The sequence below is a fragment of the Heterodontus francisci genome, chromosome 17 (assembly GCF_036365525.1).
Source record: "Heterodontus francisci isolate sHetFra1 chromosome 17, sHetFra1.hap1, whole genome shotgun sequence".
Classification (NCBI taxonomy): domain Eukaryota; kingdom Metazoa; phylum Chordata; class Chondrichthyes; order Heterodontiformes; family Heterodontidae; genus Heterodontus; species Heterodontus francisci.
The window spans coordinates 44,483,806-44,497,155 of NC_090387.1; the positions used below are offsets into that span (position 1 = coordinate 44,483,806).

Below are 13,350 nucleotides of genomic sequence, written 5' to 3' on the forward strand. Positions count from 1 at the left end.
GCTGGCCTGCTGAGGGCCCGAGAATCATTGCTTATGCGAGCAGATCTCTGACAGATGTGGAGCGGAGATATTCTCAGATGGAGAAAGAGGCCCAGGGTTGGTGTAGGCATGTGAAAGATTCTGTGCATACTTCTTCAGCATCATGTTTGAAGTAATGACAGATCACAAGCCATTACAGATGATTTATTCTCCCAGATCCAAACCATGCGCCAGAATCAAAAGATGGGTTTTAAGACTCCAGCAACACAAGTACAAGGTGGTTCACATTGCTGGAAGGATGAACATTGCTGACTCACTGTCACAACTACTGAGGGAGTATCAGACACACAGATCTTCACTAGCGAATGAAGCTGAATCATTCATGTGGTTTGTGGCAGTTCATGCTACACCCAGACCAATCACAACTAGAGAGATTGAAAGAGAGTCAGACAAAGATCCAAAATTGAATGTCATCAGAATCCAAGCTGGAAATTGGGAGAATTGCCCATTCCAAACATACATTGTTAAACAAGATGAGCTATGCACAGTTGGGAAGTGTGTTTTCAGAGGTAGCAGACCTGTAGTGCCACAAAAGCTTAGGCCTAGACTAGTGATGCTAGCTCATGAGGGTCACTTGGGAATGGTTGGTATTAAGCAAAACTTGCAAACCAAAGTATGGTGGCCAGAGATGGAGAAGCATATGGAATAGTTTGTCAAAAGATGTCATGGATGTCAACTTGTCAGTAGACCCAATCTACCAGAACCAATACGTAGTACACTGTTACCGGCTGGACCATGGAGGATGTAGCAGTCGACTTCTTAGGCCCCCTTCCATCAGGAGAGTTCATACTAGTGGTGATTGACTATTACAGCTATTGTTTTGAGTACATGGTAATGAAGTTTACAACAGCAGAGAAAACAGCATTTGCATTGACTGAAACATTTGCAAGGCATGATCTACCAGTCACTCTGTATTCAGGCAATGGGCCACAATTCATTTCACAGACCTTTGCAGATTACATGCAAGTCACAGGTATTCACCATCATAGAGTAACACCTAATGGCTTCAGGCAAATGGAGAAGTGGAAAGACAAAACCAATCCTTAGAGAAACGGATGAGGATTGCACAGGCAGAGGGTAAATACTGGAAGGAGATGTTACTGTCATATGTGGCCATGAAAAGAGCAACTACACACATTATGATGGGAAAGAGCCCAACTGAGTTATTATTTGGATGCAAAATATGCACCAAGATACCAGAGCTTAAGACATTAGAGTTGACCAGGAGGATCGAGATCATGATGTTGAGAAAAAGGGTGCTGCAAAGTTTTATGCAGATCACAGAAGGAGAGCGAGACAGTCTGATGTGATGCCAGGTGATGAAGTATTGCTGAAACAGGGGAGTCAGAGTAAGATGGATATGCTATATTAACCAAAGCTGTACACGGTTATTGCCAAGATGGGAAACAGTGTGAATGTCTAGTTGTCAGACGGAGTACTGTGTGACAGAAATTCTTCATGCGTTAAAAAATATTATGGTGACAAAGTCACAGCAGCAGATGAACCAGATGTAGGAGCTGAGGTGAAGCTGACATCTGGCAATTCAGATGTCCAAGCCAGTGATCTTGTTGGCAGACAAACAGTTTGCTATCCTGAGGGGCCGATGACATTTCCTAATCCTGACATGGTGACCAGAGTTCCTGAGACAACAGGAAGAACTTGGCGCGAGAGGAGAACAAAATAATATGAAGATTTTTTGTTGTGATTATTTTCAAACCAAAAAGGGTGTACGCCAAATGCTGCCTTTGAAAACAAATGTAATTTAAGGAATTTATTTACTCAGTGCGTTAGGAAAATAATGATTTGTTAAGTTTGCTTACAAAATTTATTGCAGTAGGTTTGGTAGCTGATGGAATTTAAGCTACATATGCCAAGTAGGAAAATTATGGACATGTTTTAGTCTGTTAGGGAGGAATGTCATGATTGTATGTGTGGGTTTGAGTATTAGAGACTATACAGTACTTGGAAGAGAAACTGAAAGTAACTTTGTGTTCTGGAGAAAAAACTGACTTGGGGGTTGTTGTAAGTTGAGATAGTCATATGCAGCAGCAGTGAAGTCTTTATTAAACACTTGCTATATCTTTGTTAAAGTTAAATCTGTGACTTCAAGTATGATTCTTTGAGCCTGAGATTCACATCAAAGGGTTGTGAATGTTTGGAATTCTCTACCCTAGATGGTTGTGGATGCCCCATCGTTGAGCATATTTAAGACTGAGATAGACAGATTTTTGGTTTCTCTGGGAATGAAGGGATATGGAGAGCAGGTGCACAAGTGGAGTTGAGACAGATCAGCCATGATCGCATTGAATGGCAGAGCAGTCTCAAGGGGCCAAATGGTCTACTCCTACTCCTATTTCTTATGTTCTTATAAATCAGACATGGCAGATCATTGAGTGCATGCTGGCCCACACCAATAGCCTGCATATTCTGACTGCTGCGTTACAGACAATGGAGTAAAGCCTCACCTTGGTGGCTCAATGTCTCACTGACATGCCCCCAAGTGCTCTCCTCCTCTTGGCTGGCAGGGACGTGCAGGTGGGCCCTTAGGGGGACGGTAAAGAAAGATGCACATGCTGTCTTCTGCCCTGATAACCAAGTCTATCCTGCACTGGGTGTAGGCAGGGTAGTATTTGGCCCTGACCAGCTCCAAAACTCAGAGGACGTCTGCCACAGGCATCTCATATGTCAGAGCAGGGGATTGAACAACCTTCTTCTAGCTCAGCTGAAGCCACCGGGAAAGCACAATGTAGGAGTAAGAGGAAGCAGATGAAAGAAGACGTCTTAGTTGCACAAGGGGATACACTTGGATGAGTATACCAATGTTAATGGAGTTATAATGATCTTTATCTCAATGAATGAAAGACTTAATTTGAATTCTTCATTCCCATGGCCTCTACTTTGTTGAATCCCCCATTCACCCTGGACAGTAGTCTTCAGGTGAATGGAATTTATTCTTTTTATTGGGAGGAAAGTGTGTGAATGTGATGGATGGCTCGTTGACTGTTGGAATGTGGTGTACTGTCGGGGCAGGGGTGACTTAGAGTTTCTGAAGGAATGGTCAGATGGATGAACACATATTAAGTCAAGCATGCATTGGTGGGCTTCTCTGGCAGATGAGTGTGCAACTTTGCAACAATGGGGTCATCTGGGGTGTCCTTCTCCTCCTCTTCTTCCTTGGATGTTGGCTGCTCTCCACCTTCCTCATTCTGCAGCTCCACTCCTCTCTGCAACACCATGTTGCGATGGACACAGCAGACCGCAACAATCCTGGAGACCCTTAATGGGGTTTACTGAAGGGTACCTCCAGATCTGTCCAGGCAACTGAATCATATGGCCTATTATTGCCATGGCGATGCTATGGCTTCTGTTATAACTCTCCCCTAGCTCAGTGGTAGGGTTCCTCACAGGAGTTAGCAGCCAGATGCCTTCAATGGGTAGCACTGGTCACCCAGGAGCCAGCTGCTGAGGCTGTGGTGGAGAGAACACCAGTGGCAGATGTGATTGGTGAAGAATGATGGGGTCATGGAAGCTCCCTGGATATCTAGCACAGACATGCACTATCATATAGCTGTGATCAAAAATCAGCTGGACATTAAGGAAGTGGAAGGCCTCTTGGTTCATGAAGACTCCAGGCTCCTCTTAGCCTTCTCTGCTTCAAAGACAACAACACCAGTTTTCTCCAGCCTCTTCACATAACTGAAGTCACTCATCTCTGCTACCATTCTAGCAAGCTCCTTCTGGACCCTCCCTCAGGCCTTGACATCCTTCCTAAAGTGGGATGCCCACAATTGAGCACAATACTCCAGCTGAGGCCTAGTCAGTGTTTTATGAAGGTTTAGCATAACTTCCTTGCTTTTGTACTTTATTCCTCTTTTCATAAAGCCAAGGTATCTACATAGTTTTTCAAAGCCTTCTCAGAAAATTTGTGTATATGCACCCCAAGATTTCTCTGTTCATGCATCTCCTTTAAAATTGTACATTTTAGTCAATTAGCCTCTCTTCATTCTTCCTACCAAAATGTATCACTGCACACTTCTCTGTTAAATTTCATCGACCAAATGTCTGCCCATTTCACCAGTCTATTTTCTTCTGACATCTATTACTATCCTCATTGTTTCCTACATTTCCGAGTTTTGTGTCATCTGCAAATTTTGAAGTTATGCCCTGAATATCGAAGTCCAGATATTGATATATCAAAAAGAGCAGTGGCCTAACACCAACCCCTGGGGGACACCAGTGTAAACTCACCTCCAGTCTGAAAACAACTATTCACCACTACTGTCTGCTTTCTGTTACTTAGCCAATTTTGTATCCATGCTGCCACTGTTCCTCTAAACAATGGGCTTTAATTTTACTAACAAATCTATTATGTTGTACTTCGGCAAACACCATTTGGAAGTCCATATACACAACAGCAAACATACTATCTGACAGTTATAATATGGTCTCCAAATCATAAGTGGATTGTCCAGAGATCCCCCTTCTTTCCTTGACCTTCTTGTTTTTATATTTTTGTCAGGTTTAAGGCATTTATTGATGATTTTGTAGTTACTCATGTACAGTACAGATGTATATACATAATAAATAAAAGAATGCTGCCACTGATGACTAAAAGAATTGCTATGTTTGAAATATTTGAAGGGTAGTAAGTTATTTCATGCAATATTTAACCAAGTAAATAAGCAAGACATGGAAAAATAAATGCCCTGACCTCAGACAATGCTTGATGCCACACTCACACAAACACTCCTTTGCAGTGAAAAGTCTTTATTGCGACTAAACACAATCTTGAATTGTAGCTTTTTCAAACACACCACCACCTTTTTTCCAGAATAATGAATGAGAATTTAATTCAACACTTTAATTTACTTCATCAAAGAATTCAATCAAGTCAGTCAAACATGATTTGTTTTTAACATTTATTTGCCCTAACCTTTCCCAACAGTAATTAAACTTGTCCTGGATTATTGTCTCTAAAGGTTTCCCCATATTATGGTCAAGTGAGGAGGGGACGAAGGGCTTCCCTCTTTTCCCTCTCCCTGTTTGATCACAACAGGTTTAATTCTTTTTTTAAAGTGGATGTACTGGCCATGCAGTAGTTGTTTGATTACTTACTTGCTATGATCATAACAAGAACCAATCTGACAGGTTTTCTTGAGTTTAACAAAAAAATAGGTTAACTTTATTGTACCTAAACTGAACTAAGTAAAATAATAAACTACGCTTCAATTTTCACACACACACACATACACACACGGACACAGACACAGACACAAATACGTTAGGGTGGGGAAGGGTAGATTGATTGAGTTAGAGTCCATAGACTAAAAGGGTGTACAGTCTGTAGAGTTTGGAGATTTGGCTGGCTTCTAGCTGAATTCAGTGGTCCTGAGGCTTTTATCTTGAAGAGATAGATGACTGGTTCGGTGGGTCTCTTAGAGACAGCGATGCTGATGATTTCCTCCAAAGAGGTTTCTGATTGTAGCCAGAGTATGCAGAGGTGATCAGTCAACTGGCAGGATTTGTAATTTGCAAGCTGGAATGGAGAGAGAGAGGGGGAGGAGGGACCCCCACTTGGGTGTGCATGTGTCAGAGTCCAGATGCTTCTCCTTGCTGCTGCAGAGAAACACCAGCTTAAAACCACAGATGGGGTGGGCTTGTCACATGATAGATACCCAGTGATTCAAGCGTGGTAGTTAGCAGTGTATTTCTTCTTGCTAAAAAAGAACAGGCAGTTCCTTTAAACAGAGTCATGGAGAGATACAGCACTGAAACAGGCCCTTCAGCCCACCGAGTCTGTGCTGACCAACAACCACCCATTTATACTAATCCTACATTAATCCCATATTCCCTACCACATCTCAACCACCTATCTACACTCGGGGCAATTTATAATAGCCAATTTACCTATCAACCTGCAAGTCTTTGGCTGTGGGAGGAAACCAGAGCACCCGGTAGAAACTCACATGGTCACAGGGAGAACTTGCAAACTCCACACAGGCAGTACCCAGAACTGAACCCAGGTCACTGGAGCTGCGCCACTGTGCCTTCCTGGGTTTTGGGGCTTGCTGGGATGAGCAGGCATTTTGTCTCCACCTCACAGGCCTTGCAATGTAGGATACAGTGTTGCAAATTAGGTGGCCATCTTAAGCTGCCAGCATAGTCATCTTTTATCAGTTCCTTTTCAAATTTCTATAAAAAATATAAATTTTGGTCTCCAGTCAATGGATTAAAGAAAATTGTCATTCAGCAAAGCACATTCGCGTGACACTTACTTTGACTACCCTTTTACTATTTATGTGTTTATAAAAGTCTTTTAGGTTCCTTTTTATATTACCCACTAATCTATTCTCAATATTCTTTCCTTGCTCCTCTTATCCCTTTTTAGATTCCCTCTCTGCTGTCATATTTGGCTTTGTTCTCTATTGTATTATGAACCTTGAATTTTCATAAACCTCCTCCTTATGTCTCATTTTAACCTCCATAGCTTTAGTCATCTAGGAAGCTCTAGCTTTGGCTGCCCTTCCTTTCCCTCTCATGGGGAAGTGTCTATTCTGTACCTGAACCATCTCCTCATTGAAAGTGTCCCATTGTTCAATTACTGTTTTGCCAACCAATTTTTGATCCTACCTACCTGGGCTAGATCTCTTTTCAACTCACTGAAGTTAGCACTCCTCTAGTTAAGCAGTTTCATGCTTGATTGTACCTTGTCCTTTACATAATTGTTGTAAACCTAATGATATTATGATTACTGTTCCCCAAATGGTCTCCCATTGAAAGATACTCCACTTCATTCGCCAGAACTAGATCCAGCACTGCTTCCTCCTTCATTTGGCTGGAAACACGCTAATCAAGAAAGTTCTGTTGTATGTATTTCAGGAATTCATCCCCCTCTTTGTCCTTTACAATCCCAATCTATATTAGGATAATTAAAGTCCCTCATTATTGCTAATCTGTATTTCTTGCATCTTTCTGTAATTTACCTGCAAATTTGCATCTCTATCTCCTTCCCACTAGCGTATACAGACAGTAGTGTAATAACTCCTCTCTTAATTCATTAATTCTAAACAGATAGACTCTGTCTTTGGCCCCTCAACTACATCGTCCCTCTCCAGTGCTATAATATTCATTGATCAATACTGTTACCCCCTTCCTTTCTTTCTTTCCCGATGTTTCCTGGATACCCTGTAGCCAGGAATATTAAGCTCCCAATCCTCTCCTGCTCTGATGAAGGTCTCTGTTATTGCCACTATATCATAATCCTATGTGGCGACTTGTGCCTGCAGTTCACCAAGCTTATTTACCATGCTCTGTGCATTTACGTACATACACTCCAAACCTATCTTCACTGCACATCATTATTTTTCAAGGCAGCTTGTTATTTGCTTGCAGCCAATAGAAATCTAACATAAAAAATTGCTTTTTAGGTGCTCTCAATAATATTGATTTAATCATAGATTTGGCAGAAAGTCAAAGTTTCCTTTGGCAACTAGGAGATGATTTTTAAAGTTAATTTGCAATACATAAGCTTTGAGATTGTCATTAATGAGAAGGTACATATTGCATGCGTGAAAGAGAAACATTATAGAAATGTGTCTGTGAATATGTAATAGAATTATGACCATTTTGGTAAAACACACCTTTTATTTTTTTCAATTATGAACTTGAATCTAAAAATCAAAGAGTATGGGGGGGTGGGGTGGGGTGGGGGGAGATTTCTATTTTGAGGTTGAGAACCCCAACATTAGGCTCAGTTCTGGCTCCTGACCCTGCACCCTGCGCACACTTTGCACTTCTAAATTGCAAATGATTTAATTGGCCCAGAGTCACATTTGCCACTCAATTAGTGGCAGCAGACGTGGGAGGGAGGTGTGACTTGGGAGCAGTGGGCCCGAATTAAAGGGCAGGTGGCAGCTGTTGCTGAGGTTGCCGTTCCCCCAAAAAATGGGAAGACTTGAGCGGAGGGCAGTGGGTAGGGAGGGTCCCCTTGTGAGGGCAGGACCCCCCACCCCCCCAATTTTTCTGATGCTTCACTGGAGGTGCTTCTGGAGGCGGTGGCTGAGCGCAGAAACATCCCATTCCCTGCAAGTGGCAACAGAAAGCCTGCATAGCTCATCAAGAGGGCATGGCTGGAGGTGTCTCACGAGGCCAGCAGCAGAGGAGTGGTGAGGAGGAACTGGGCGTAGTGCTGGAAACGCTTCGATGACCTTCTCAAGTCTGGAAAAGTGAGTCCAAAGACAGCCCCAGATGGCATGCCTCCTGGTCAGCAGTCACCAGAATGCAAAAGAAAGGGGTATCATGGGGGTTCTTAGAGTTTTCCTGGCTGTGGGAGAGATGTGTGCCCAGAAACCTTGATGACCCATGAGCATAGGTCAGAACCGAGTGCTGTTGGACAGGAGGCTGGAGCGCAGACTGCACCAGCATATGCAAGTGAAAAGCTACGAATAGTGAGGGAGAGAGGCATTGTATTAACAGCTACTTTCTTCACCTTGCAGGCCAAATGGGAATTGAAAGCCAGCGAGAATGAGAGAGCATTCCTGGAAGGTGTTGTGCCCAAGTTCGCAGTGCTGATGCTCTTTGAGGAGCAGGCCCATGATGTGACCAGAGTGTCAAGCCACAGGGACACTGGGGATGGAGAAACGTGAATCCCCGTAGACAGGGTGAAAGCATCTCAACATCTGTAAGTTCAAGGGATGCATGGCAATACTCCCCGTGCAACGAGCTACTAATGCACAAGTGGTAAAAAAAAGACAGAATTAAAGGCTCTTTATCTGAATGCAAGCAGCATTCATAACAAGATGGTTGAACTGATAGCAGAAATAGAAATAAATGGGTTTGATATGATAGCCGTACTGAGACGTGTTTGCAAGATGACCAAGGCTGGGAACTAAATATTCAAGGGTATTTGACAGTTCAGAAGGATAGGAAGAAAGGAAAAGGAGGTTAGGTAGCTCTGTTAATAAAGGATGGGATCAGTACAGTAGTGAGAAATGATCTTGGCTCAGAAGATCAAGATGTAGAATCAGTTTGGGTGGAGATAAGAAATGGCAAAGGAAAGCAATCGCTGGTAAGAGATGGTGTTGTAGTGGTCATGTCACTAGATTAGTAATCCAGAGCTACAGGCCTTGTGGACATGGGTTCAATTCCCAACATGGCAGCTGGTGGAATTTAAATTTAATTAATAAAAAATATTCTGGAATTGAAAGCTAGTTTCATGGCACCATTACTGAGATGATCATCAATTGTTGTTAAAACCTATCTGGTTCATTAATACCCTTTAGGGAAGGAAATCTGCCATCCTCACCTGGTCTGGCCTACATGTGACTCCAGACCCAGAGCAATGTGATTGACTATTACCCTCTGAAATGGCCTAGCAAGCCATTCAGTTGTCCAAGGCAATTAGGGATGGGCAAGAAATGCTGGCCTTGCCAGTGTCGCCCACATCGCATGAAAGAATAAAAAAAAGAGTAGTTTATAAGCCTTTTATTCTGTACGACAGAATAGAAATCAAGAATATTGGGAGCTTGTAGGAAAGGTACTGCAATAATTGTGGGTGATTTTAATCTTAATATAGATTGGACTAATCAAATTGGCAAAGATAGCCTGGAGGATGAGTTCATAGAGTGTATTAGGGACAGTTTCTTAGAACAATACATTCTGGAACCAACCCAGGAACAGGCTCTTTTAGATCTAGCAATGTGTAAGAGGCAGGTTTAATAAATGACCTCACAATAAAGGATCCTCTAGGCAAGAGTGATCATATGATAGAATTTCACATTCAGTTTGAGGCAGAGAAGTTTGGGTCTCAAACTAATGTCTTAAACTTAAATAAAAGGCAATTACAAGGGTATGAAAACAGAGTTGGCTAAAGTGGACTGGAAAAATAGGTTAAAAACTAGTGAAGCAGTGGCAGACATTTAAGCAGATATTTCACAACTCTTAACAAAGATATCAGTCTCAGTCTTTGGCCTCCTTATCTCGAGAGACAATGGGTAAGCGCCTGGAGGTGGTCAGTGGTGTGTGGAGCAGTGCCTGGAGTGGCTATAAAGGCCAATTCTAGAGTGACAGGCTCTTCCACAGGTGCTGCAGAAAAATTTGTTTGTCGGGGCTGTTACACAGTTGGCTCTCCCCTTGCGCCTCTGTCTTTTTTCCTGCCAACTACTAAGTCTATTCAACTCGCCACACTTTAGCCCCGCCTTTATGGCTGTCCGCTAGACAAAGATATATTCCATTGCAAAAGAAAGATTCTATTGGAAGGATGCATCATCTGTGGGTAACCAAGGAAGTTAAGGATGATATCAAATTGAAAGAAAAGGCATATAATGCTGCAAAGAATAGTGGTAGGCCAGCAGATTGGGAAAATTTTAGAAACCAGAGGATGACTAAAAAATAATAAAGATGGAGAAAGTAGAGTATGAGAGTAAATGGACTTGATGGCCTGCAGCCTAGGGTCTGAAAAATGGCTGCAGAGATAGTGGATGCATTGGTTGCAATCTTCCAAACTTCCCTAGATTCTGGAAAGGTCCCAGTGGACTGGAAAACTGCAAATGTAACACTTCTATTCAAGAAAGGGGGCAACAGGAAGCAGGAAACTATAGGCCTGTTAGCCTAACATCTGTCATTGGGAAAATGCTAGAATTCATTATTAAGGAAGTAGTAGCAGGACATTTAGAAAATCATCACGCAATCAGGCAAAGTCAATTTTCTTTGAGGATGAAACAAGCAGGCTGGATAAAGGGGACCCAGCAGATGTAGTGTATTTGGATTTCCAAAAGGAATTCAATCATGTGTATAAAAGGTTGCTACACAAGATAAGAGCTCAGGGTTTGGGGGGGGATTATATACTAGCATGGAAAGAGGATTGGCTAAAAAACAGGAAACAGAGTGTCCGAATAAATAGGGCATTTTCAGTTTGGCAAACCGTAAATAGTGGAGTGTCACAGGAATCAGTTCTGGGGCCTCAACTATTTACGATCTATATTGGCTTGGATGAAGGGACCGAGTGTATTGTAGCCAAATTTGCAGATGATACAAAGATAGGTAGGAAAGCAAGTTGCGAGGAGGACACAAAGGGTGGAATTTTATGGATATGTGCAAGAGCAGATTTGGTGGCATGTGGGGTGATTTAATTAGGCAGAAGTTTCTTCAGATTCCCGACAGTGGGATATTTTAGAGAAATTAAGTTGGCAGCTTGTTTGCAGTGTTCTGGGGCTCCCCCTGCACGGTGGAGGATTGCAGCTTTGCACTCATTTACATGCCATGAATACTCATTACCCTATGCTTAGTTACAATTCAGTCCTACCTGCCAGATTAAGTCAACAGCAAGCACCATTCCCATGCCACCGAGTTCACAATTGTTTCACTGTGGTGTGCAACAGTTGTATTTGCACAGTTGAGTCTCTGGTCTGTGTTGTTCTCTGTTTAAGTCATCAGCAAAATGAACGCCAGCAATGGAATGGATGTTTGGCTCCAGACTTGGCACCAGCAAGGGTGATCATTCTCAGGGGATGGTGGCGAAGGTTTGGGGTTCTACGTGGAGGAGCAAGGGAGGGTACTCGGGCAGGACAGGTTGGGTTGATCGAGTGCATGGAGGAGCAGGGGTGGGTGGAACAAAGCGCCCAGGGTGTGTAATGGTTGCTATTGCTGCTGAAGCTGAATGTGGGCGGCTGCGGGCTGCTGGGTGGATTATAGCATTATAGTCAGAAGATAGTCGGCAATGGCCTCAAGGGAGGGATGAGTGCTGTCAACATCGGGGATCTGTGGGGCAAATTGAGGGCACTGGCTAGCAGAGAGAACGGCCTTAGTCAGGGGGGCAAATAGATTTTATAGAGGGGCAGGGGGTAAGGTCTAGACTTCTGGTTGGGTATTCTACAACATCATTGTGTTGTGTAAAGAATCTATCCATTCTCGAGTCCACTGGATTAGAGCAAATGACGACTTTATTTCAAACATATGCAAGGGAGAAGACTTGAGTAACCCCCCCGAGAGCCTTCTCAATGATACAACGTTTACAGCACATATTTATCGAGTACAATAGTCATTACTCATTGTTCAAACTACCCCCGACACATTCCAGGTTTATGACTTGATCAATAAACTGGATTGTATTTCCCCAACAGATGTTTTCCTGTTATCTCAGCTCCCAACCTTGAAGCTGCTCATTCCCATGGTTTATTGCAGCCTGTCGAATCTCCAGTCTTCCCCCGATCTATTTGATTAGTGAAGCAAGGACAGCTTGTTTACACAGGCTGTAGAGGCAATTAAGTACCGAGTTGTGCAATCCCAGCATAGCGGTCAAGTATCCCATCGTTCAAAGGATCCCTGTGACGGAAACCACACCTGCCAAATGGAAACATATTAATTTTGTCATATGGAACACTATTTGAATGCTTACTGGACATTGAAAATAACTTGTTTAAAAAGACCACAGAGTAGTGGCTGAAAACATGGCTACACATTTGCATTCTGAGAGACAGTTGCACAGTGAGACAATGTAAGTGCTCCCTGATCCAATTAGTCAGATGGGTTTTGTCAATAGTGATGATCAAAAGACATTGAGAGTCATTGTCTGTGTAAAGGCCAGCATTCCACCCTCCTCCCCCACCAACCCCCACACCCCCCAGAGTGTTTCTGGTAATCTTTGAAGAATCAACAAACCTTACATGCGATGCTGTCTCAAACAAAGAACTAGTCACATGACTAACCTGCTGGCCAACCTGGACTTAATTGATTTGTGCTTACAGTAAAGTTTTGGCAGACTGCATTTTGAAGACCAAAGAGAAGCAAGTCTCTCTCTCACGCAAAGTTTCAGGGACCCATGGAAGTAAATTTAGCCTCAAGACAGAAGATCCTGCAGTATTCTGGTACCAGTTTGAAAGTGTGCACTGGGTCCCAACGAGAACTGCAAGATTTAACTTCCATCCAAAGACTTTACATCCAACCCAAAACCAGTAACTGAATTCCATCTACTACTTCCAACTTCTCTCTTTAATTCTTTCTCCTCCTCTGTATCTATTTGTGTGTGTGTGTGTTTATCACATATGCATGCTAGTGTGGTTGCGTCGCATATTCCTAGTAGTTTTAACTGAGTTAGAGTTTTAAGGTTAATAAACATACACCTTTCTTTTTGAAACCTGAGAAAACCTGTCTAGTTGATTCCTTTACAATTACAATTACAGAGCAGTGAAAAAGGACTCACTGAGGGGAAGCTAAAAACACTGTGTTTTAAAAGTTAAACCCTGTTACGGCCAAACCAGGAAAAGGCTGAGAGGGGAACCCTAGAGCCCTTCTTCACCTGATCGCAACAGTCCC

General features: G+C 42.8%; 1 long non-coding RNA gene across 2 annotated transcripts in view; it reads left to right on the top strand.

Moving 5' to 3' along the window:
• Positions 1 to 13,133, top strand: part of LOC137379191 (uncharacterized) — a 145,151-nt gene extending 132,018 nt beyond the window's left edge. For both annotated transcript variants that reach the window (XR_010976757.1, XR_010976758.1), the window contains exons 3-4: positions 8,535 to 8,719; positions 12,783 to 13,133. This is a non-coding gene — a long non-coding RNA (uncharacterized lncRNA). The remainder of the gene's footprint in view (positions 1 to 8,534; positions 8,720 to 12,782) is intronic.
• Positions 13,134 to 13,350: the final 217 nt, after the last annotated feature.